This window comes from Fukomys damarensis, unplaced genomic scaffold (genome assembly GCF_012274545.1).
Source record: "Fukomys damarensis isolate Sample0158 unplaced genomic scaffold, DMR_v1.0_HiC HiC_scaffold_39, whole genome shotgun sequence".
Classification (NCBI taxonomy): domain Eukaryota; kingdom Metazoa; phylum Chordata; class Mammalia; order Rodentia; family Bathyergidae; genus Fukomys; species Fukomys damarensis.
In genome coordinates, this window is record NW_022900951.1 from 86,559,052 (window position 1) to 86,582,674 (window position 23,623).

At 41.9% G+C, this 23,623-nt stretch overlaps 1 protein-coding gene across 1 annotated transcript in view; it reads left to right on the forward strand.

Moving 5' to 3' along the window:
- Tmem164 (transmembrane protein 164) overlaps nt 1-23,623 on the forward strand; it is a 187,005-nt gene that overhangs the window by 155,571 nt on the left and 7,811 nt on the right. The gene's annotated exons all lie outside the window — the stretch shown is intronic.

Here is a 23,623-nt window from a genome sequence, read left to right on the forward strand (position 1 = left end):
CAGATCCTTGCTTGCAAGGCAGGCCACCGAACTGCTGAGCTAAATCCCCGGCCCTACTTTCTCCTTCTTAAAAAGTCAAACTTAGCATATGTTCAACTATCCTGCTGTTATTGTTAGTGTTTGGCTTAGTGATTTTTTTTCTTTTTCAATTTTTATTTTTTGTATTAGTGAGCATTTGCAGTACATAATGTTTACATTCCTTGTGAGTCCTTGATATATGTACAAAACACATCTTAATTCTTTTTTCATCTCATTGCTCCTTAAGTATCTTTTCATATGTTTGTGGGATTTTTAGAAATCGGTACTGAGGATTGAACCCAGTGCCTCATGTATGCTAGGCAAGTACTGTACCACTAAGCCACATCCGCAGTCTCCTTTTTATATATTTAAAACTGGCATTTGATTTTCTCTTCCTTGAACTGTGTGCTCCTTCCATGTGATCATTTTTTTTCTGTTGTTTTGGCCTTTTTTTTAATATTTAAGTCCTGGGCTGGGCATATAGCTCTCTGGTAGTGTACTTGCCTAGTGGGTATGAGTCCCTAAGTTCAACTTCCTGCCAAAAATAGAACCCTAAAAGCTTTTCATATATAAATATGAAGAGTTAGCCCTTTGTGATATGACATGCAAGCATTTTCCTCAGTTTTATTGTCATCTGACTTGGCTAATCATTTATTTTTGCCATATATGATTTTTAAAAATTCTGTGTAATTTATCTTTTATTGTATCACCACTGTTCTCTCTCTCCCTCCCTCTCCCTCTCCCTCTCTCTCTTTCTCTTTTTCTCTTCTTTCTGAGGTAGTGGGGATTGAACCCAAGGCCTTCACACAGAGCTATATCCCTGGCCCTTTTGAATTGTTTTAAAAATTTGAGACAGGGTCTCACTAATTCTCTGGCTTGCCCAAGTTGAGCTCAAACCTATACTCCTCCTGCCTGAGCCAGGATTGCAGGTGCGTACCAGTATGCCTGGCTTATATTATGCCTTCTGAATTTTGAGTCCTAGTTTAAAAGTTCTTTCTTACTCCAATGTTTTTGGAAAACATATAGTGATTCTTCAATAGCTATGGGGGACATGTTCTAAGACTCCCAGTGGATGCCTGACATTGGGATTAATGCTAAATCCTATATACACTACTTTCCCCTCTATATATTTAGATACTATAATAAAGTTTTAAATTAGTTTGTAAATTAGGCAGAGGCATAAAAGTTAGGTAACTGTGGCCTGCCTTTCTCTCTCAAAATATCTTATTTTATGGCATTTATCCCTTTTCTTCTTGTAATGAAACACAATACAATGCCTGTGTGATGAAGCGAGCTAAATGATACCCACATGATGACAGTGGGAGGCTACTGTGCGAGGGTTATTTGAACACAAGCTCTGAAAAATTTAGACAATTGATATAATAACTGAAATAGGTGACTAATGGGTACGCAGCATCACACATTGTGGATGTGCTGGGCAAAAGGATGATTCATGTCCGGGAAAGGACAGCAGGATTTTACCACAGTACTCAGAATGATACACAAAGTAAAACTGAAGAATTGTTTATTTCTGGAACTTGCCATTTAATATTTTTATACCATGGTTGATCACAGGAAGTTGAAACAATGGAAAATGAAACCATTTATAAGGGGGCTGATGTATCCCATCTTTCTTTCTCGTATGTTTATAGCTTCCTTTATTTACTTTTTCTTACATTTAAATCTTTTATCGACTTGGAATTTGTCCTGGCACACCTTACGGGGTAAGGAAGGATCCAACTTTATTTCTCACTAGTTTCTCCTCTGTCCTGACAGTGCTTTTTGAGTAATCCAACATAATCAGATGTGCTTGTGGAAAAGATCATCCTGACTGCTGTGTGAAAAAATCAGCAAGTCCTCCTGCTTCCTCAATGACTCTCAAACCCACTCCTCACCTACTATTCTAGGGCCACTACCTTGAGCCAAGCCTTGCTTCTTATCTCTTCCCAGAAGGATGACAGGTGGCTCCCTGTGTTCTTTGTGCCTCTGGCCTACCCCCTTTCCTCAGCCTATGCTCCCATCCCTGTAGCTTCCACAGTTGTTGGGTTTTTTAGTACCTGTGTGCAGTACATAATACTTACATTCATTGTGGGGAGTTGGTACATTTACATAGCACATCTTCCCCTTCCCTCCCTCCCCCCTCCTTCCATCTCTCCCTTCCCTTCTGCAAAAGATCTATCTCCTTGTTTTGCTAGAGAGAGGGAGAGTTTCTCATGTAAGAGAAATCATGTGATATTGAAGCATGTGTGTCTGATTTATTTTACATAACATTATGATCTCAAGGTGCATTTACTTTCCTACAGATGATTCAAGCTTATCCTTCTTCATGGCAGAGTAGTATTCCATTGTGTATAAATACCACATTTTTTAAATCCACTTATCTGTTGATGGACATACAGGCCTCATCTAAGATTTAGCTGTTATGAGTTATGCTGCTATAAACATAGATATGCGTGCATCGCTGCCATATGATGTCTCTAACTGTTTTGGGAAGATACCTAGAAGGGGAATAGCTGATTCAAATGGAATTTCTTCTTTTAGGTTTTGGAGGAATATCTATAATCTCCATACTGATTTTCATAGTGGTTATACTAGTTTATATTCGCTCAAAAATGTAGAAAGAGTCCTTTTTCTCCTTAGCCTGACCAACATTTGTTATTATTTGATTTCTTGATCATTATTTCCAGAGTAAGATGGAAGCTCAATGTTTGTTTGTTCCTTGAGACAAGGTTTCACTATATAGTTCAGTCTGGCCTTGTACTCATCATGTAGCCCATATTGGCCTAGCACTTATGGTAATCCTCCTGCTACAGCCTCCTGAGTGCTGCTGAAATTATAGGCATATTGCACCACTCCCAGTTCAATATTGTTTTAACTTGCACTTCTCTAATGACCGGAGATGTTGAATATTTTTAATGTATTTTTTGGCTATTTGCAATTCTTCTGAAACGTATCTGTGCATTTCAGTTGTCCATGTTTTAATTAGCTCTTTTATTTGAGGGGGCCTAATTTTTTTATGTAGTTTAGATATTCATCCTCCTTCCAAGGAATAGCTGGTAAAAATTCTTTCTCATTCTGTTACTTGTCTTCTCATTCTGTTGATTGTTTCTTTTGCTGCACAGAAGCTTTTATCCCCCCACCTACCCCTTTGATACGAGGGATCGAACTCAGGACCTTGCACTTGCAAGACAGGCACAGTGCCACTGAGCTAAATCCCCAGCCCTAAAATCTTTTAGATTTAATATGATCCTACTTGTTGAATCTTGTGTTATTTCATGTGTTACTGGGGTTCTATTCAGAAAATTCTTGCCTACACCTGTGTCTTCAATAGTTTTATCAGCTGAATAAGCATTTCTATTTTAATATTTTGATTTTGATCCATTTTTATGTGAGAGATAATGGATCTAGATGTAAACTTCTGCATGTGAATAGGCAGTTTTCCAGCACCATTTGTTAATGTGGCTATCTTTCCTTCAGCATTTTTTTGGTACCAGGGAACGAACTTGGGACTTGCAAGGCAGGCAATGGAACCACTGAGCTAAATCCCCAGCCCACCTTCAGCATATATTTTTGTCCCCTTTGTGAATGATTGGATGGCTGATTGTACCTGGATTTTTTTTCAGCATCCTCTATTCTATTCTGTGCTCCATTATCTGTTTTTGTGTCAGTACCATCCTGTTTTTATTGCTGTAGCTTGGTGATACAACAAAATCCAGGATTGTGATGCCTCCTACTTCGTTCTTGGTGTGCAGGACTGCTTTTGGTATTCTGGGTTTCTTTTGGTTCTATAAATTCTAGGAATGTTTTATCTAGTTGTGAAGAATGCTACTGGTGTTTTTATTGAAATTGTGTTAATTTGGGGATTGGGATTATGTTAGTTTTGGAAGTATGACCGTTTTGGCAGTATTGCCCAAAGCTGTTTCTATAGGATCATAGCACTTTTAGGTTTGGAAACTTTCAGTAGCTCCTCCTTGTCCCCAGTGTATAAATGACCCTGTGTTACCTAGCTGCTCTTGCAATCTACATTCTGTTGATATCAAAATCCTTAGAGTTCTCTGAGTTTATGGTGCAATTTTCATACCTCCATGCCTCTGAAAATGCTGTGACTTCCACCAGGAGTTCCCTTCTCCAACCATGGACCTAGACAACATTCCTTTCTCAAAACTTATCTCAGCAGTCACCTCTAGGAAACCTTCTGAAGCTCTTGCCCCCTCCTGCCGACTCTATCCCTTTTTTCATTGTCCTTCTCACACTGTAAGCCAGATGTCACTTTACATATTTGTCTCCCTGAAGACAGGAACTTTTCTTTTGTCATTGGGTTAGTAGAGGCTGAATGAAAGAGTGAAAGAACCTCTCCATTGGGGATGTATTCATGCACTGTACATTGCATATATCCTGTTATACATTCTACAAACTAACAGTTATTGTCTATGTTCTCTATACTAGGCACTGGGTGTCTTCTACATGCAAACTCTTGATTTCATTTAAGCCCCATAATGTCTACTAGGCTTATGGGGACACATCACCTAGAGCTAGCTCATGACCTTAAATGAGAAAAGAGATTACATCTCCATCTCTGTTAGCTCCAGATAAAATTCTTCAGTTGTGAATGTTAACAGCAAGGCACCTACATCAGCAGTACTCTGTGTGCTGTCATTAATATGACTCACAGGAATTTTCTTCCCATACCACAGCTGCTATAGACATTTCAAAAAATCATTCACATTTTAACTGCCTCAATACTTGAAAATATAGTTAAACATATTTTGATAGTTTTATTCCAACATGATTGTTTTCTTTTGTAGTCCGATTTATTTTGTCTTCTATGCTTGAAGATGTTATTCTTCCCCAAACTGCCCAAGGAGTTCATCGCACCCTAAAAGTCAGAACTTCTGCTCTAGAGTTGACACTACCATTTGAAGCCAGCCAGGCAGACTTCACTACACCACAGAGTTGTTGAATTTAATGTCACTCCAATTCCTGGTTCTACCACTTGCTAGCCTGACCTGGCATATTGACTAATGCCTTGACTTGTTTATTTTCTCACTTGCAAAATGGGGGTTGTAATATTTCTCAACTCACTGGATGTTGTGAGGTTTCATGAACTAAAATGTATGTAAAGTTTGTACAATAGTGTCTGGTACATTAAAAATGCTATGTATTGGTTTTCTACTATTATTGACCACTATTTTATTGACTTTCATTAATTGCACATCTATTTTCCATGTACACTATGGGCTGTAGAGCTCAGGATTATACGTTGCTCAATTCTAAAGATACAGAACCTTGCTTATACTCAGTGAGTGCTCATCAGGGGCTTGAACTGAGCTGATGTTCCCCTTTGAAGATGCTGGCTTTTCCTTTTGGTTCCAGGACACCGCTGTTTTCTTGTTCTCCTACTTCTTTGACACTTTCTTTTGATTTATCCCATAGGGCTTGGACAGAGCTACTTCAAAAGTCATATGTCTATAATCAAAATCCTCGTGTATATGCCCTTTCTTCCATCTTGCTCTTCCTCCTCTAATTCCTTTAGTGGTTAGTGGCTTTCTTCTCTAACCAGTGTCAAAGCCAAAAATCTGAGCAACATCTGAGATCCCTTCCTCTGCTGCATCCCCTCTACTGAACAGATGGGAAGTTCTAATGGTTCAAATTCTCAAAATTTCTGACAAATTCAGCCCTTCCTTTCCATTCCTACCATCTCTATTCTACCACCTCTCAGCCCCTATTACAGAGTTACTTTGTTTTCTCACTCATGTCACTGCCCCTCAACAGCCCCTAACTTCCACCTAGTCTGTCCTTCCATATGGTCTCCAAGATGACCTTTCTAAATAGAGAGCAAATATGGTCAGATTTTGTTCTACTGCTAAAAAAAAAAATCCATCCAGGATGAAGATCATACTCCATTACTTGGCAATCAAGACTATTTACAATCTGATCCAACTGTATTACAAAACCGAGGGCCTGTCTCTTTGACCTCATTTTCCATCACTTGGACTCCAAGCCCATTACTTTCCCTTCTGAAAGAACCAATCACCTTACAGATTTGTCCATCCTGTCCCCTCCAGGCACACACTAGCTTCTGTACCTGGAAGCCGGTAGATTCCCTTTCTTTACAAGTTAGTTCAAGACTGTTACCTTTTCTCTAGAAATATCTCTTAGTCACATAAGCAGCTCAAAAGCACATTTTCCTTCTATTTTTTATATGCCTAGAGTGTAGCAACTGCCTTAGCTAATTGTTTTCCTGCATTTTGTCACTAGGTGGCAGTAAACATGCCATTTTATTTTTCTGGGAAATGAAGGCAGTTAAGATGGGAGGTTTTATTTTAATCAGTTAAATCAATAATAATAAATATTGATTAAATTTATAATGATTGTTATAATTGAGATGTGATAGGAGTGAAGGATTGAGTGAAATGTATGAGGCCCTTAAGATTTTAGCCTGGATGACTAGGTAGGATAGCATACCACTGACAAGAGAGAGGACACAGAAAGGAAAATCTTGTTTTAGAGGGTGTCTTAGATTGTTTGAGCTACTGTAACAAGAAGTACCATAAACTACATAGCTTATAAACAACAAATAATTATTTATTATAGCTCTAGAGGCTGGGAGGTCCAATATCGAGACTTCAGATTTGGTATCTAGTGTGGGCCTATGCTTTACAGATGGCGCCTTTTCACTTTACAGTCACATGAGCATAGGCCAACCAGTCTCCATGGAGGGGCCGGGCCCTTTTATAAGGTCATTAATCCCATTTGTGAGGGGTTCCATCCTTAGGACCTAATCGCCTTCTAAAGACCCCAGTTCTTAATACCATCAATTGTTGATTAGGTTTCAGCATGAACGGCAGGGCATAAACATTGATTGAATAGCAGAGAGGAAAATGATTTCACTGGAGTTCGAGGTCCTTTTCAACGGTCCAGGTTGAGATGTCAGGAGATGGTAGGAGCTATTCAGGGGAGTCTGGGCTAGAGGCCAGCTTTGCTATCATTGGTATAGAAATAGTAGATACAAGCATCGGAGTGGAGGAGCTGGTCCAGGGCAACGGAGTAGATGGAGAGGCAATAGGATTTAGAAGAGGCCTACAAGGAGTAGTTGGAGAAAGAAGACTGTCAGGAGACTACAGGAATGGTCAGAGCAATAGAAGAAAAGCCTGGTTGTCCTGGAAGCTAAAGCAGCAGAAAAGTAGTAGTAAAAAGTAGTAGCAACCAAGCCACATGAGATCCAAGAAGTGCAATGAAAATAGGCCTTTGGAGAAGTAGTACTGGGATGAAAGAAATTGAAGATACTAAGGAGGAAGGCTGTAAGGGTGTTACAGAGCTAGTGGAGGATGATTCTCTTCTTCCTCTCTCCCGAACCTTACTCCCCCTTTCTCTTTCTCTTTCCTTTCCTTTGCACCTAGGGCAAGGAGTGTTCAAGAGCTAGGATGAAGGTGAATAGAAGAGAGAAAGGGAAGTGGATGAATTACAAGGTGACGACAAGTGCTAAGAATGAGCAGGGTTTGGTGGTCAATTGAGGGGGTGATGACAAGAGGAATAAGTGCTGTGGGAAATGGGGGTTAGGTAAGTCTAGGCTTTTTCATAGCTGTCCAATGGAGCTCTCTCCACAAGGATGAAAAAGTCCTTTGTGTCTTCAGCTACATATGGCTCTAGAGTAATTGCAGTGCGGCCAGTGGGATGGAGGGATTGAATTTCTGATCTGATTTTACATTTAATTAATTTGAACTGAAATTTAAATAGCCACATGTGGCTACTGTATTGGGCAAAATAGTTCTTGAAGATTGTTGACTTACTTGGAGGGTCATTCTGGAATAGGAATTCATGCATTTTCCTGGTACTTCATTTACCCACTTTGGGACTCAGCAGCCTGAGAACATCTGCTTGGAGGATCTGTCCAATGCTGAGGCTTTGCAGGTAGCTTCAACAGCTTCAGTGTTAATGAGTATTTGAAAAATGAGAAAGGTTTGGGGTTCAGAACAGTTTTGATAATCCTGCCACACATTTTCCTGATTTCAGGTTTCTGACCAAGGACAAGTCACCCAAGAAACGATAGCAGAATGGAAAACAGAAAAGTACGTTATCAGCTGAGAGGTACAGGGCTTCTTTGGCAGAGATTGCAACTTTGGTCTAGACTAAACACTTAAGTGAGCTTCCTACTCTGTACCCAGGAAGTCTAAGATGGCCATGTGTAGAGTAGGCCCCATTCTATTTCCTACCCTGTCAGTGACACTGAGAAGCTAGAGTAGAAAGGAAAGTGAGCAAGGTGTGTTGCATGCCTGTAATCTCAGTACTCTTGGGAGGTTGAGGCAAGATCACAAGTTTGAGCGCAGCCCAGCCAATTTAGCAAGGACTTCTCTCAAAATAGAGAAAAAGTTAAAAAAAAAAAAAAGATGAGGTGGGTGTGCTAGGATATAGCTCAGCGCAAAGGCCCTGGGTTCAATCCCAGTACTACAAGAAAAAAAGAAAAAAAAAAAGGCAAATAAATCTTGCTGCCCAAAGAGACAGACTTTAATGATAAGTGAATGCTAAAAAGTATATGCTGCCCATTACAAAGCCAGAATGCCTGCTCTCAGATTCTGGTCCCATTCCTTACTAGCTGGGTGACTTCTTCCAAGTTCCTTAACTTCTCTGTGCTTCAGTTTCCTCATCTGTAAAATAAAGAAAATAGCAGAACTTCCTCTGGGGTTGTAATGAGCATTAAATCAGATAATGTATATAAAGTGTTTATAATAATTTCTGTCACATAGTTGTGGCTGTATAAATTGTTTGCTATTAAAATGTTAGTATGGCTTCTGCTTGCCAGTATCATGCGGCCCTGCCTCCTAATCAAATAAAATGTGGCCTGAACAATTTCTTAGGTTCTCACTCTTAGCCAACAACCCTTTGGGGATAGACTCGTGAGGGGATAGGTAGAAGTATGGGGAGGGATGAAAAGTCCCCTTGGTCTACCAGAGTGTTGAGGGTTCTAGAGCCAGAGTTCAAGATCAAAAGGCCCAAGCTGGTGTGGAAGGCAAGGAGGTTAGGAGAGAGCTAAGGATCAAGGAGAAATTCCATGGGTGGGTGGACGAAGGGCATTATGGGATCAGAGGCTACCAAGAGGTCTCATGGTATGTGCACCAGAGGAATGAGGATGAAAGCTGAAAGTGTGGGAGGCTGTGGTCAGATGATCCCTGCCAAGGTGAAGTGCTTTGCAGTGGTGACAGATGGTAGCTTGTGAGTGGTGAGGTGGAGCAAACCTGTGGAGTTGTGGAGGTTCAAGAGGCCATGAGGCCAGAGTATTGCTGTTGAAATCACCCAGATGCTGACCGGAGGAGGTGTAATGTGAAAAGGAAGACTAATTCAAGTGACACTGGTCTGGGATGAATCTGACAGTGACCTGGAGAACAAGGCTGACAAGTGGAGGAGCAGAATCTTGAAAGAAGGAGAAAGGGGGAGGAGGAAACATCTAGAAGCAGTGAAGAATCCCCCATGAAGGTTTGCTGTGGACATGGAAGGATGAGATAGGACGGCCTCCACTTGGAGCACATTAACGGGTGCAGAGGCATCCTTGGGAGACCTCAGTGCCCTTAGGGTGAAGAGGTGCAATGAGACACCCTGAGGAAAGTGGCAGGTTTAGAAAGATCTGCTGATGGATGACACCGGGTTTCCACAGGGTAGTTGGAAAGAAGTCAGCCACAGGATGAACACAGAGAGCAGCCTGTGCAGCTTTGGGCTCATGGCTTGGTCCCACCTGAGAGGCTGTTGACGCACTTCTGCTCTGGGAGCTCCCCTTTCTTTCTCATGATGTTGGTTGCTGGTTATTTGGTTATGGTAGGTTTTATTTAAGGAAGGAGTCTTAACCTGCAGGCCACAAATGGGATTTAAGGGGTTCAATAACTTGAACAGAAAGAAATCACATCTATCTTCACTAGCCTGTAGCAGAAATAAAGCGCATGAATACAGGGAACAGGCTCTGGTGGTGTTAGCTATTACCTGTGATAGTAGCTAACACAAATGGCTTCCTATCACTCTGCAGTAATCACAGCCATCTCAGGGTACTGTGTATGCTAATCTGTTTGAAATTATGGTAGTTGCAGGATTTGCTGCCAGACTTATCAAAATGTATTTATACAAAGAAATATAATTACTATGTTACAGCCTTTTAGATATTTTGATAATTCTGTTTGAATTTTGCTGCCTTTCTGATCTTGTGCCTTTGATTCTGTGCATTTCAAACATAAGTGCATGAAATAATAGGTGTTTATTCTGAGAAGGGCTCCAGCCTTGTGTGCTCCAGGGCTGCTGGCAAGCCCTTTTGTTTCACCAGAGGGCACTCTTGATTCAGAATTGGTGAACTGGGGCCTTCTCAGTAAGAGGTTCTTTTGAAACACTACAGACAATTTTCATGTCCTTGGTGGGCATTTCCGGGAAAATGGGGTTTAAGAACCCTATGTTGTTTGATCTTGGCAAGCCACTTCTTTCTTGAGTGGGCTCTCAATGTCTCTCCTGGAGGACAGGGATTGGAATGGAGCCACTGTGCTAGTTTTCAGGACCAGTTAAAGGAAAAGCACTTTGGTCACTGACAGCTTAAAAAATGGCCTCAAAGTCATACTGACCTCAGGGTCCAGGTTGGGCATCCTCCTTCTCCACCCAAGCAAGCCGTTATTCCTACTGTCTAGATAGCATTAGGGTTCCTGCAGAGTTCTCTTTTCACTGATTTCCTGATCTGCATTTCTGATCAGGTGATGGAAGGGGAAGAGTTAAGGAACTGAGGTAAAGCCTGAAGGCTTCTATGAGCCTGTGGGTGAGAGAGGAGCTTGGAAATTTAAAAAATTGGCCAAGGGCTGAGCCTTATAAAAGAGAGTGAGTAGGCAAGTATCTGAATAGCATTGGGTTTTCTTTCCTGAAGAGTAAGTCACTGGGGCTCAGGATTCCCCTTCGTGGAAGCAAAGAATTAAGTATTTTCTGCCTTATGTTTTCACTTTCTAGAAGACACGATTCCTCACACCTGGCCACTGTGTGTCTTTCATCGCTAGCTTTTCCTAGGCCTCTTGGGTATCTTCTGGCTACAGAATTCACCCAAAGTCAGTTGTTCCTGTGGTGTGATCAGAAGACTCAAGCATTAGCTTAAACACAGATGCCAGAGCCCACCCAGACTTCTACATTTAAGTCACAGGAAGCAGGAAATCTGCCAGAAATTTTCTATAAGTTCCTCAGGATAGTGATTCTCAAAGTGTGGTCCCCAGACCAGCAACATCAGAGGAACTGGAAACCTGTGTTTATGTATATTCTCAGATTCCAGGCCCCACCCCAGATCTATTGAATCAGAAACTAAGGTTGGGTCCAGCAAGGGCTTTTTAGTAAGCCCTGTGGGGGATTCTGATGCACAGTCAAGACTGAGTCTCTACCCTAGAGCATTCTGATACAAACTGAGGTTTAAGCCTCATTGCCTCAAATGTTCCTTGAGTTGAATTCCCCTCACTTACAGCTCACCAGAGACCCAGTTGATATGAAGTACATAGCATGTGTCAATAGAATGGTATGTTTTGATAGCACTTCTCTCCCGAGTATCTTCATGTTCTCTTAGCTTTTCTGTTCCTACAGTGCTCCTGCAAGGTAGGAAAGGCCTGGGATTTTCCTTCCAGAGGTGTTGATCTACATGGTTCACACAGCAACTTGATAAGACTAGGATCTGGGTACTGGGTCTTTGGACTTCAGTGCTTTTTTTTGGTGGGGGGGCTAGGCCAGAAGGTGGGCCTTTAGGATGCCTTAGTCAGTCAGTCACAGGCTGAGTAGCAGTACCCTAATAGTTACCTTGAAGGTGAAGCATGGCCCCTTCGTGTGGGCTCTCCAGCCCCTCTGGACAAGAGGTTAACCAAATAGACCTCCTTTGTAAATACCCAACGCAGGCTACCCCTACCTCCTTCTATGGTAAACAGAATGGAGGATGGGGTTTGTTTGGTCATGTGTCCAAATTTAGGAAAACCTGACTTAAGCCTGCACTCAGTGACTAAGAATGGAAAATCAAATATTCATGACCATCTTGGGATTGGGCCACACAGAGATATCTCCTGGGCAGGTAGGGCTTATAAAAGCTAGACTAGAGATGTCTCACTTGAAGGACATCAAAGGCAGGATGGTATCGTTGTCAGAAACCAATCTTATTATTATCTTTTCTATCCCTAAACCTGCACCTCCTCCAATGCTTACCAGCCTGTTGAATAGTACCGCTACCCACTCATTAACCAGGTCAGAAATCTGTTGTTACTCATCGACCCTTCTCTCTTACCCTCTCCCCATCCAATCAGTGACCATATCCTGCCATTGTCACCTGCTGACTCTCTTTCTCCCTCTCCCCCATCTGTCTTTGTCTTTATCTCTGTCTCTCTCTGTCCCCTGCACCACCCACCACTCCATCCAGTGTGAGCTCTAGTCTTTGCCATTCAAAGTGAGGTCTAAGCACCACCAGCAGCACTAGGACTCAGTTAAAAATGCAGGTTAGGCCTCCTGCATCACAACCTGCATCACAACCATTTTAACACGATTTCTAAGGTGATTTTTTTTTTCCAGTACTAGGGATTGGACTCGGAACCTTGTGCTTGTCAGACAGGCACTGTGCTGCTGAACTAAATCCCCAGTCGCCCTGAGGTGATTTTTGATGTGTGAACGACCTACTATAGTGAACAAAAATCTTGAATTGCCCTTACCTCATCCCTTCCCATTTCCCACATACTAGGCCAATAGTGACAGAGCTCTGAGAAGTTCCTGAGCATACTGGACCACGCACATTGTTCTTTCAACAAGTATTTACTGAGTTCCTACTTTGTGCCAAGCACAGTGTTAGTTGCTACGGATAAAAAGCAGTGAGCAGAACAGGTAAATATCTTTGCTGTCATGGAGCTTATGTTTAGGTGGGAGGAGACAGTAAAGAAATAAGGAAATTATATAGTAAATTACATGATAATGTGCCACTGAAGAAGAAACACGGCAGAGAAAAGGGTAGCATGCTGTGGAATGGGTGGAGAGGGCTGCAATTTTAAATAGGTCGGCTCCATTTAATTGGACGATTTCACTGAGAATTTGACATCTGAGAGAAGGCTTGCAGGTGAAGGAGTAAGCCCTTTGATCTTTGAGGAAAAGATATGTGAAGCAGAGAAAATAACAAGTGTAATGGCTCCAAGGCAGAAGTTTCTAGACTGTTCCAGTAACTACACGTAAGTCAGTGTGGCTAGATCCATGTGAAGGAAGGGGAACGTAATAGGGCACATAATCAGAGAAGTAATAATAGGCAAGGGGAAGATAATATATACGGCTTTGTAGGCCATTCTAAGGATTTTACATTTTATTCTAAGGGAAACAGGAGGCTATTGGAGGATTTTGAGCAGAGGCTAACATAACCTGTTGTAAATTGTAAGAGATTATCTGGTTGCTTTGCTGAAATTAGACTGTAAGTGGGCAAGACTAGAAGTAGGAAAACCTGTAAGTGTTATTTGTAATATTATAACAAGTTAATGGATGATAGTAGGTTAGATTAGGGTGAAGACAGTTGATACAAAGAGAAGTCATTGAGTTTTGGAAACATGTTGAAAGTGTCACCAGTAGGGTTTGCCTGTGGGGCGGGATGACTTAAAACTTTTGACCTGAGCAACTTAGATGGATGATCCTTTATTGAGAAAAGAAGACAAGAAGAAGGATTTCTGTGCTTGTTTCTTCCCTCTTTGGGAGGGGGAAGGCCAGTTTAGCCATTTATTGTGTAATAATAAACTTGGTGACATAAAACAATGACATTATTTTTCACAGTTGTATAGATTGACTGGGTCATTCCCTGTTATGAACTGAATGTTTGTATCCTTCCAAAAGTCATATGTTGAACTCTAATGCTTAGTGTGATGTTACTTGAGGGTGGGGTTAAGGGGAAGTAATTAGGGTTAGATGAAGTCGCAGGTTATCATTGTTTTGATGGGATTAATGGCTTTTTAAGAAAAGATACCAAGAGTTTTCTCTCTTTCACTGCCATGTGAGGATACAGCAAGAAAGTCTCCTTCTATAAATGATGAAGTAAGCCCTCACCAGAAGCCAACTGTCCTTATTCCTTGATTTTGGCTTTCTAGCCTCCAGAACTATGAAAAAAATGTGTATTATCTAAGTTATTCAGTCTGTGGAACTTTACCATGAGTGAGACATTTTTGTAATGGTCCTGCCTGGCCTAAACTGGGACAGCTATATTGGGCCTATCAACATTATCTTTCATGGTGTTTGGTTCTCAGGGAAGTATTCAAGAAGGCAAGCCCTAAAACACAAATGCCCATCATGTTTCTGATTGAATTGCCTTTGATGTCCTATTGGCCAAAAGTCATGTGGTTGGGCCATGTCAGCCACATACCCAAATCAGTATGTGAGAGAAACATATCAGGATGTGGATTCTGGGAAGGTGAGTCACTGGGAGCCATTACTATAATGATCTACCACAGAAGCCAAGATCAAAAGTCTGATTTAAGATTGAGATGCCCACTAGACATTGAGTATAGTCTGTGATGTAGATGAATGTGGAGTTGAGGGTGGAGATCCAAGCTAAGACACAATTTTGGAATCATGAGCATGTAGATCATATTAAAAATATGATATTGGATGAAATCAACTATGGAATACAAGTAGAGAGAGAAAATCTCTGCATTCTGCAACCTGTTCCTTTCCATTGTTTAGAGGTTAAGGCCATGGGGAAGAACTAGTAAAGGGGACTGAGAAGAATAAGGCAGGGAGGCAGGAAGAGAAGTGTGAGAGAGCATTATTCCAGAAGCCACGAGAAGAATGTTTCAAGAACTCAAGGTACATAGGGTGTAGCCTGATGATTGGTTGTTGGATTTAGCACTGAAAAGGTCATTTGTGACTTTGTTGGTAGCTGTTTTTTGTGGAGGAGAAGAAACCTGATATTCCCAATAATGAATGTAACTGTACTGTAAAGCTAAAATGTACTAATAAACTCAATAAAAGAAAAAAAAGAAACCTGATAAGAATGAGTTTAAGAGAGAAGTGGAAGTATGGCTAGGGAGACTGGACCAGTGCTATACAATAAGAATATGTGAGCCACACATATAATTTCAGGTGTTTCAGAATCACACTAAAAATAGGTAATACAAATAGGTAAAATTAAATTTAGAAATACATCATATTTAACTCAGTTTATCCAAAACATTATCTTTCTAATATACCCAACATTAAAAATCATTACTGGGATATTTTTCTAAGTTTCCTTTGAAATCGAGTGTGTATTTAATCTTAGCAGCACATCTCAATTCAAACATTTAAAGTCTTGAATAGCCACATATGACTAGTAGCTACTATATTGGATAGTGTAGGTATAGACAGTTCTTTTAAGGAGTTTTGCTATATGTAAATGGGAGCAGAGCAATGAGTAGTGAGGTCAGAAGAAGTGTGGTCAAGTGTTTCACTTAGAATGGTAGCATTTGTGATACATTGCGTGTGTATGCTAATGGAAGAATCTGATAGACAAAAAGTTGCTGATGTAAGAGAAATAAACAGTAGCTTGTGTGGCATTGTTGGGTGGGTGAGAGAGATGGCATCTGGACACAAATAGAGTTGCTTGCCTTGATGGGGACCCTGGGCATTTCATCCATGGTCATGGAGATAAAGGTAGAGCAAATTGGGCACGTATTGATTCAGACATGTAGTTAAATGTGAATGTGATCATGAGAGCTTGAAGACGTTTTTGTCTGCTTCTTTTTTTTTTTCAGTGAAGTGGGAACAGGAAGCAAGGTCACTATTGAGAGTGAGGATGGTACAGAGCTATTAAAGGTTTTTGAAGACAGGAGAAGGTATTAAATTGTGGTATAGGAGAGTAAGAGAGTGAAAGGACTGCGCAAGTATATCATGATTGCCTGGCAACATGAAGGGTGAACTTGAAGTTTGTGATCACGAATTTGATGTGAAAACAAGCACTCTTGTTTTTCTCCAACTTTGTTCAGCAGTGTAGGGATGGGCAAGGGGACAGAAGAGGTCATAATTTCACCAGGCCTTTTTTTTTCCAGATGAGTACCACAGTGAGGGGAACAGTGAAGCCAGAAGTGGCTCCAGTGGGTAATTAGAATGATGGGCTGTGGGATTTAAGGATGGAAGAGGGAGCCCTGAAGGACAGGAAAGAAATGGTACAACCAGTGGATTGCAGATTCCAGTGAAGTCTAGGAACTGCTGAGATCATAGGTAGAGGAAGTGAGCAGGAAACGTAGTAGTGATGGTTCATGAGAGAATGCTTGACTTTGCGAATAGAGAGCAGCAGTTATCCCTAATTATAAGGGCTGAAGCATGATCACGAGTGGCTGGGATACAGTAGAAGGCAAAATCATTGAGCGGAGGCCAAGGAACTGAGAAATGAGGATATAGAAAAGTTCATCTATATGCTTGTAGAAGTTATCAATAAATATAAGTGCACTGATTTTGGAGAGATTGGTACCAAGAAAGATATTAATATTTTTTAGTAAAGAAGGTCATGACCCAGATGTCTGTAGATAATTGTAGAAGGGAAGGATGGCGGGTAGCACAGAGGGGTCTTGATGAGAAAGGAGGGCCAGTGGTCTGGAAACAGCAGTGAAAGAAAGAAGCAACCTGCTCTACTAACATGGGTCAAAGAAGAAAAATCAGTCAGTAGCTCAGTGGTTCTGCTGCTTGCCTCGCAAGCATAAAGACCTGAGTTCAATCCTGGTACCAAAAAAAAAAAAAAAAAAGAAAGAGAAATCAGTCAGTACTTTAGAAGTCAACAGATAAAGCAGGCTCCTCCTGGGGGCGAGGCAGATCAAAGAAGGACAAAAAGATGAAGTCATTCAGAGAAATTGGGAATATGGGAGATTTGGCTAGTCATTTCTTTGTGACTTTGCATTATTCTGTCTCCTTTGGAATCCTCTTCTTTGTCTTAATCACCTGGAAAAGTTTCATCTTTTACCACCCAACTCCTTCATTGCTGCTTTCCTGAAACTAGTATAGCAGTGGTCACCAGTGACCAGCATGTTGGAAAGTCCCATAAAAGTGTTTGTATTTATTTTACTTTACGTCTGTAGAGAAGCATGTCCCCGGTAGTATTTTCTGTGGTGATGGGCACATTCTGTCTCTGCAGTATGCAGTAGACACTAGACATATGGCAGGCGCTAGACATATGTGGCTGTTGACCACTTGAAATGTAGGAACCAGATCTTTAATTTTGTTTAGTTTTATCCATTCAAATATAAATTACCACGTGGGTCTAGTGGCTGCCTCATTTATTGTTCAGTGTAAGTAAAAGAGCATTTAACATTACTGATCTTTTCCTTTTTGAAACTTGATGTTTTCTCAACTTCCAGGATGCCTCTATTCTAGTTCTATGGCTGCCTTTTTATGTTTATTTTCAATACTGTCTTCTTATAGACCATCTGCCAACTATTTAACTGCTTAACTGTTGCAGTGTTTTGGCCACATTCTTGGTCCTGGTTTTTTTTTGTTTGTTTGTTTGTTTTTGTTTTTGTTTTTTGTCTCTGTCTCTGCCTTACCCCCATTCAAGCCCACAGCCACTCTCATGTGTTAGGTAAAGTGCTTCATCACTGAGTTACATCCCAGCTCTTTTACTTTTTATTTTGAGACAGAGTAATGGCTACGTTGTTTGGACTGGCCTGAATAAACTTGTGGTCCTTCTATCTTAGCCTCCCAAGTAGCTGGGATTCCAGGCATGTGTCACCATGCCTGGCTCTGTAATCTTATTTTGTGGACATTTTTCTGTTGATCGTATTCATACTCCAAGCTTTATGTCTAGGCCATCTCCCTCTTGAGCACCAGTCCTAGACATTAGCAGCCTAATGGAGACATTCAGTGACAGCATGCCCTCCCCTGAATTTGTCTCCTTAAATGACATCCTCTCAGTTCCTAGTCATAGTCCTGGAAGTAACCTTACATGTCTCCTTCATGACTGGCTACCTTCCAGGTCATCTCTATCACTGCAGCAGGATCTGAACCTGCTTTTAATCCTGTTTCCCTCTAGTCCATTGTCCACATTGCTGCTGGAACAGTCCAGCTAGCTGAAACTGAAATCTGACCTTCCTGCTGTCCTACGTAAAACCTTGGTATGGCTTCTCACTGTGTATAGGATAAAGGCCAAGTTCCCTGGCATGGTGGACAAGGCTCTTCATGGCCAGGCCCTATTTTCCTGTCTCCTAGCTTTATCTCTTATCAAATACCCTGTCTCACAGACTCCTGGGTTTTCTAGTAACACAGAAATGCATGTATTGCACATAGGTTACATAACATTTGCCGACACACCACCTTTTCTCACGCTGTATCTTCTGTGTTGAATGTGCCTTCCTTCCTGCAGACCCCTATCCCAACTACTTCTTGTCCTTCAAAACTCACCCCATCTGTCATTTTCTGCAGCTTCCCTTCTTAAGAGTTCCCACTAACTATATTTATTATACCTTTTCATCCTTCACCTGTAGACTGCTGTGACTAGCTTGGCCTCTGTACCTCTGCTGCCTGCCATGGGGTCTGATACCATCAGTAGGTGCTGACGGAGTGGCCAGCATGAACAAGTGAATGAATGGAAGGAAGCAGAAGCAAAGGTGGATAGTGGGGAAGCTACCCTGCCCAGTCTTTTCTCCCTGGTATCTGTTTTTCCAGGGTGGTATTGTATGGTGAGAGGAAGGCCCCTCAAGAGGCCTCTGGGGATCAGTCTTTGCTGCTGGTGGTACAACTGACTTTGTTCTTAGCACTCATAAAGCTTCTTTGAGGCAGACGTCAATTTTAGGAAAAGCTATTATCTTGATTTCCTTTACCTTTAGAGATGACGTGCTTGTATCCTCTTGAGACAGAAGAAGATGCTAGCAGAAAATGTCACATTTTTCCAAAAATAGAAAAAAAAGTTTTATGTTTTTAATTTTTCTGAAAGCATTCAAGTTTCTATATTCCTTTAGAAGAAAACTGTTTTCCCTGGGATTACCCCAGTGGCCACTTCCAGGTGTAGGATCATTCCAAGGGAATGATACAGGTTCGCATACAATTTATGTATATCCACATGGACTGGGTCTTTTGTGCACAGGATTTTTTTTCTTTTTCTTTCTTTTTCAAAGAAATGGAACATTTGATCTTCTTTGCAGTAGAAAGATCAACAGAAGTGATAGGGCAGTGGAAACCACAGTCAAAGCGCTCTTCATAGAGAAGGTCACCTCTTCATAAGATCACCCGTCCTCTTCTTGTCTTTATTAGATTTTGGATGGCTTTAGTCACCATGTTAAAAATAGCAGCTTCCATCTCTGTGCCAGCCCAACTGATTTTATATATATATATATTTTTTTTTTAATTCTACTTAATCATCCCTGAGAGGTGGGTGCTACTTCCAGTCCACATACAGGAAAATAGATTTAGAGAGGCAGTATGATTTGCTCAAGATCACCCCTATAGGTAATGGCAGAGCAGGATCCAAACCCAAAGCTGTCTGACCCCAAAGCCTTTGTTATTAAGCTACTAAGTTATATTTTCACACTTTTGGCCCCGCTTGATGTTCTGTCTTTTACACTTGCCATTACTAGCCATAGACTGCTTTCTCCACACAGGTACATAGTTTGTCGTTGTCTTTTGAAGGACAATGTTGTACAACATTAAGATACCATAGTTTATTTATCTCCCCACTTGGTTTGTTTTTCAATATGATAGTGCAGTTGTAAATAGATTTGTTCAAATAAGGGCAGTTTGTTGGTTTTTTGAGGTATTTGATGATGGTCCCCAAAGGGTATTGAGCCACAAGGTTATACTTTTATGATTCTCCAGAAAGCCTGTGCCATTCAGTTACCTACACTGATTCTTTTTGAGTGCCTACTGTATGTCCAGTGTTGGAGGTGAAGAAGTGATTCAGAATCAGCCCCTCTCTCAGTAAACTCCCAGTCTGGTGTGGGGCCGATGATGTAACACAGAAGCAATGATGCTGAAGAGGGGCTTTGCAGGCAGGGCGGCAAAATCACTGAGAAATGTGTCCCCTGTTAGTATCTGAATGTTCCTTTCTCCTATAGCACAGAGCATGACAGGGACAGGGACAGGGGCTGCAATGAGGCCGGGAAGGAGCACTGCGTGGGACAACCAGCCTGGAGCTCAAGCCCCAGACACAGTTCTCGCCAGCTGTCTCCTGCTGAGGACACTCCTCTCACCACACACACTCAAGTCTCCCTGCAGCCACCACTTGCATGGGAAGCCTGTTACTGCTGCCCAAAGGACACTAGGGGGAGCTGAGCAGAGGCTTGAGAGAAGGGACGCCCATGGCTCCAGCTGTGTGACAACCTGAGCACCAATCATCTTCCAGACCCCTCTCGCCTTTGTGTTCTCAGCAGCCAGGGTGACAACAGCGTGCCCACTTGCACACTCTCCACAGACAGGCAGGTGCGCACACACCCTAAGTGTGTCGCTCAGTGCACGTTCACAAACCAGGCTCTGTGCCAGACAATAGGAATACAAAGACCGTGAAACAGGGTCTCAGCTGTGCAGCGCTTTGTCTAGATGGGGAGTCTGCCAAGGAAAGGACAGTCCAACATGGTGTGCTAGAAGTCTAGACAAGTAGCCACTGGAGCACTGAGCAGTGAGTTTCTCAGCAGTGTCTGAGAATGTTTCTCCAGTGCCGTGCTGTCCTGACACTGGCTGTGACACACTGCCCATCTTCAAATCTCAGTTTCTCCATCTGTAAAACAGAAGGATGAGATCTGTTCCTCAGAGGGCCTTCTGACTCAGATGTGTCATGAGCCTGCATCTTGTTCCCCTGGTTTCACTCACCCCATCTCCTTCCTCTTCTCACATGGTGTTCCACCTCTGGCTTTCCTCTTAGTGTACATAGGCTTCCAGGGCTTCATTTACTACCATGTGCTGATGCCACCTACTTCTGGATGCTCATCCCATCCTTCTCACTGAGAACTCATAATGTTAATAATGTTAATAATAATAATCAGCATTTGTTAAATCCCAGGTATGGTACAATAACTATGACATTATCTCATCCAACAAACTTATGAATTAGGCAATGCCATTCCATTTTTCAGATGAAGAAAACTGAGATCAAGAGTTACTGAGATTTGCCCAAGCCCCTGAAGTTGGTAATGACGGAGCCAGGATTTGAAAACCTCACCTGCTGGGTTCTGGGACCCTCACACGCACTCATCACACTCTGTCTCCTACAGTTCATCCAGCTCCCAGCACGACATTTCCGCATGGATGTCCACAGACACCTCAATTTCAGCATGTTAAAAATGGATCTCATTATTTCCCTGTTCTGTACTTCAGTCTGCCTTTTCCTCTCTTGTCCATCACAATAAATGCTATCATCAACCCAGAGATGCCCAAGCTAGAACCCTGGGAGTGTTCTTCAATCGTTCCTCTTGCTTAGCCCCCGGTGTCCAGTCTTCTACTGTGTCCTGCTGGTTTCTTCCTCCACTCTTCCTTCCTGAGCTCCTGATCTCTCTCCAGGTTCCCACAGTAGTCTCCCAGTGAGTCTTGCTGTCAACTTACTATGCTCTAGATTGTGTCCCACATACTGATCCAGGTGACTCTTCGCCAGTACACATATGATCCTGGCACTTTCCTACCCAAAATTCCCGACTGGCTTGAGTAGTTGTACAGCAGAGCCCAAAGCTGGCCACCCATAGCTTGAAATTCATCCAGAAATTGTTATTTTGTTGGATTTATTGAACATTCTTAAAACATGTTGAATTAGTTGCCAACATTTAAAATCAGGAAATTCCATGTAAAGGTTAATATTTCTAGTTTTTCTTGCAAAGTCATAAGAAGCTGGCACCTCTCTGCCAGCACCCTTATAAGGCAGTGGTTGGTGGAGCTGAGTTATAGTTGCCCTCTTCAGAAGGCATATGGGTTTTCTGGTTTGCCAGTGGCTAGCACAGCGTAGTGTATTTTAGACCCTGGTCACATCACTGTTTCCCATTACTTGCCCAAGATCAGAGGCATTTGAGCTCATGACCCTGCTGCACAGGGTGAAACCCAAAGCCCTCACATGGTTCTTCTGGTCTTGTGTGACTCAGCCCGGGGAATACCTCTGAGTCTTACCCCTCCTCACTCCCTCCATCACAGTCTGCCCTGGGGCCCGCACTGAACCTGTAGTTCCCTAAGTCTTCTGTCTTATGTCTGCCTTTGTGTAGGCTCCTGCTTTAGTAGGTCCAGGCCCTTTGAGAAGTCCCGTTTGTTCTTCAGGACTCTGCTCCATTTTTCCCTCTACCAAGAAGCATCGCTTGTCCTACTTCTCTTGTCCAGGCTGAATTTTGTGGTTCTATGACAAGTGGTGTAGACCTTAGTCATTCTCCCAATCTCACTGTTACAATTGTTGACTGTGAGTCTGAGTGTGCAGGGGACTTGTCTCCTTAGAATATACTAGGTATCTAAACAGTGTTGAATGATTGAACAAATCAGTGAAAAACTGATCTTGGAAAATACTACTCCAGGATATGACATCACCCCTACTCTGTTTGGGATTTGGGAGGTAGGGGAGAGAACAGTCCAGACCCGTTCGTTCTCAAGGACCCTGCTCTAAAGTATGCATTCACAGTGACACTTGCAACATCCTATAAACCATGTACTTATTATGCAAGTTATGGAAAAATGTCTAAGCCTCTTAAGATGATAGTTACCAGTGATGATGCAGGGAAAATACATCATCTTCAGTGTCCCTTGGGGAAGGAGTTGTTCATTAGTTGTGAAATGGCACAACCACTGGATATGGTACTTCATCCAGTTCTTTGAATCATAGAGATGATAATGAGAGAATCTATAACTTATTGAATATGCATTTTGCCAGACCCTTGTGGTATTGTTGACCCCATTTTACAGGCAAGCAAACTGAGACTTTGGACATTTTATCAACATTTTTAGGGCCACATGGCCAGTCACTGCCAGATTTACGATCAGGGTAGGGGCCACTGAAGGACCTGGGAGCAGACCCAGAATGGACCCACAGTCAAAAGGCCTCTCCCAGGGAGAGTTCACAGCTTGTACCCCCCTCCACCTGACTTCAAAGTTAGTATTTTCAACCACCATGCCATGCCTCCTCGATGACTTTCTTCTTTAGAACAATGAGAAAATAAAGGTATAAATGAAGACTATAATTTTATATAGAATGAGATTCCAATTATTAATTTAAAAAAGAAAAGAAAATCTTGAGGCATAGAGAAAATGACCTATAAGACATACACCCAAGTGTAAGCAATGATTGTATTCCTGTAGTAGGTTACCAAAAATGTTTTTCTTTTTTCTCCTTTTTAACTTCTAAATGACCTTTAACGAGCATTTATTACGATTTTTTTTTTTTTGCAATCCTGAGAATTAAGACCAGGACTGTTGCACTAACTTACATCCCCAGGCCCCCACCCCATTTATTTTCAGACAGGGTCTTGCTAAGTTGCTCCAGCTGGGCTCAAGCTTGCCATCCTCCTGCCTCAGCCTCCCAGAGTACTAGGAATGTATTGCTTTTATAATAAAAATATTCCTCTTATTGTAATGGCCATATCATCTAAGGCTGTGGTGAAGAAGGAGCTGGTAGGAGTGCCCAATCAATGGGACTCTCTCTCTCTCTCTCTCTCTCTCTCTCTCTCTCTCTCTCTCTCTCCCTCTCTCT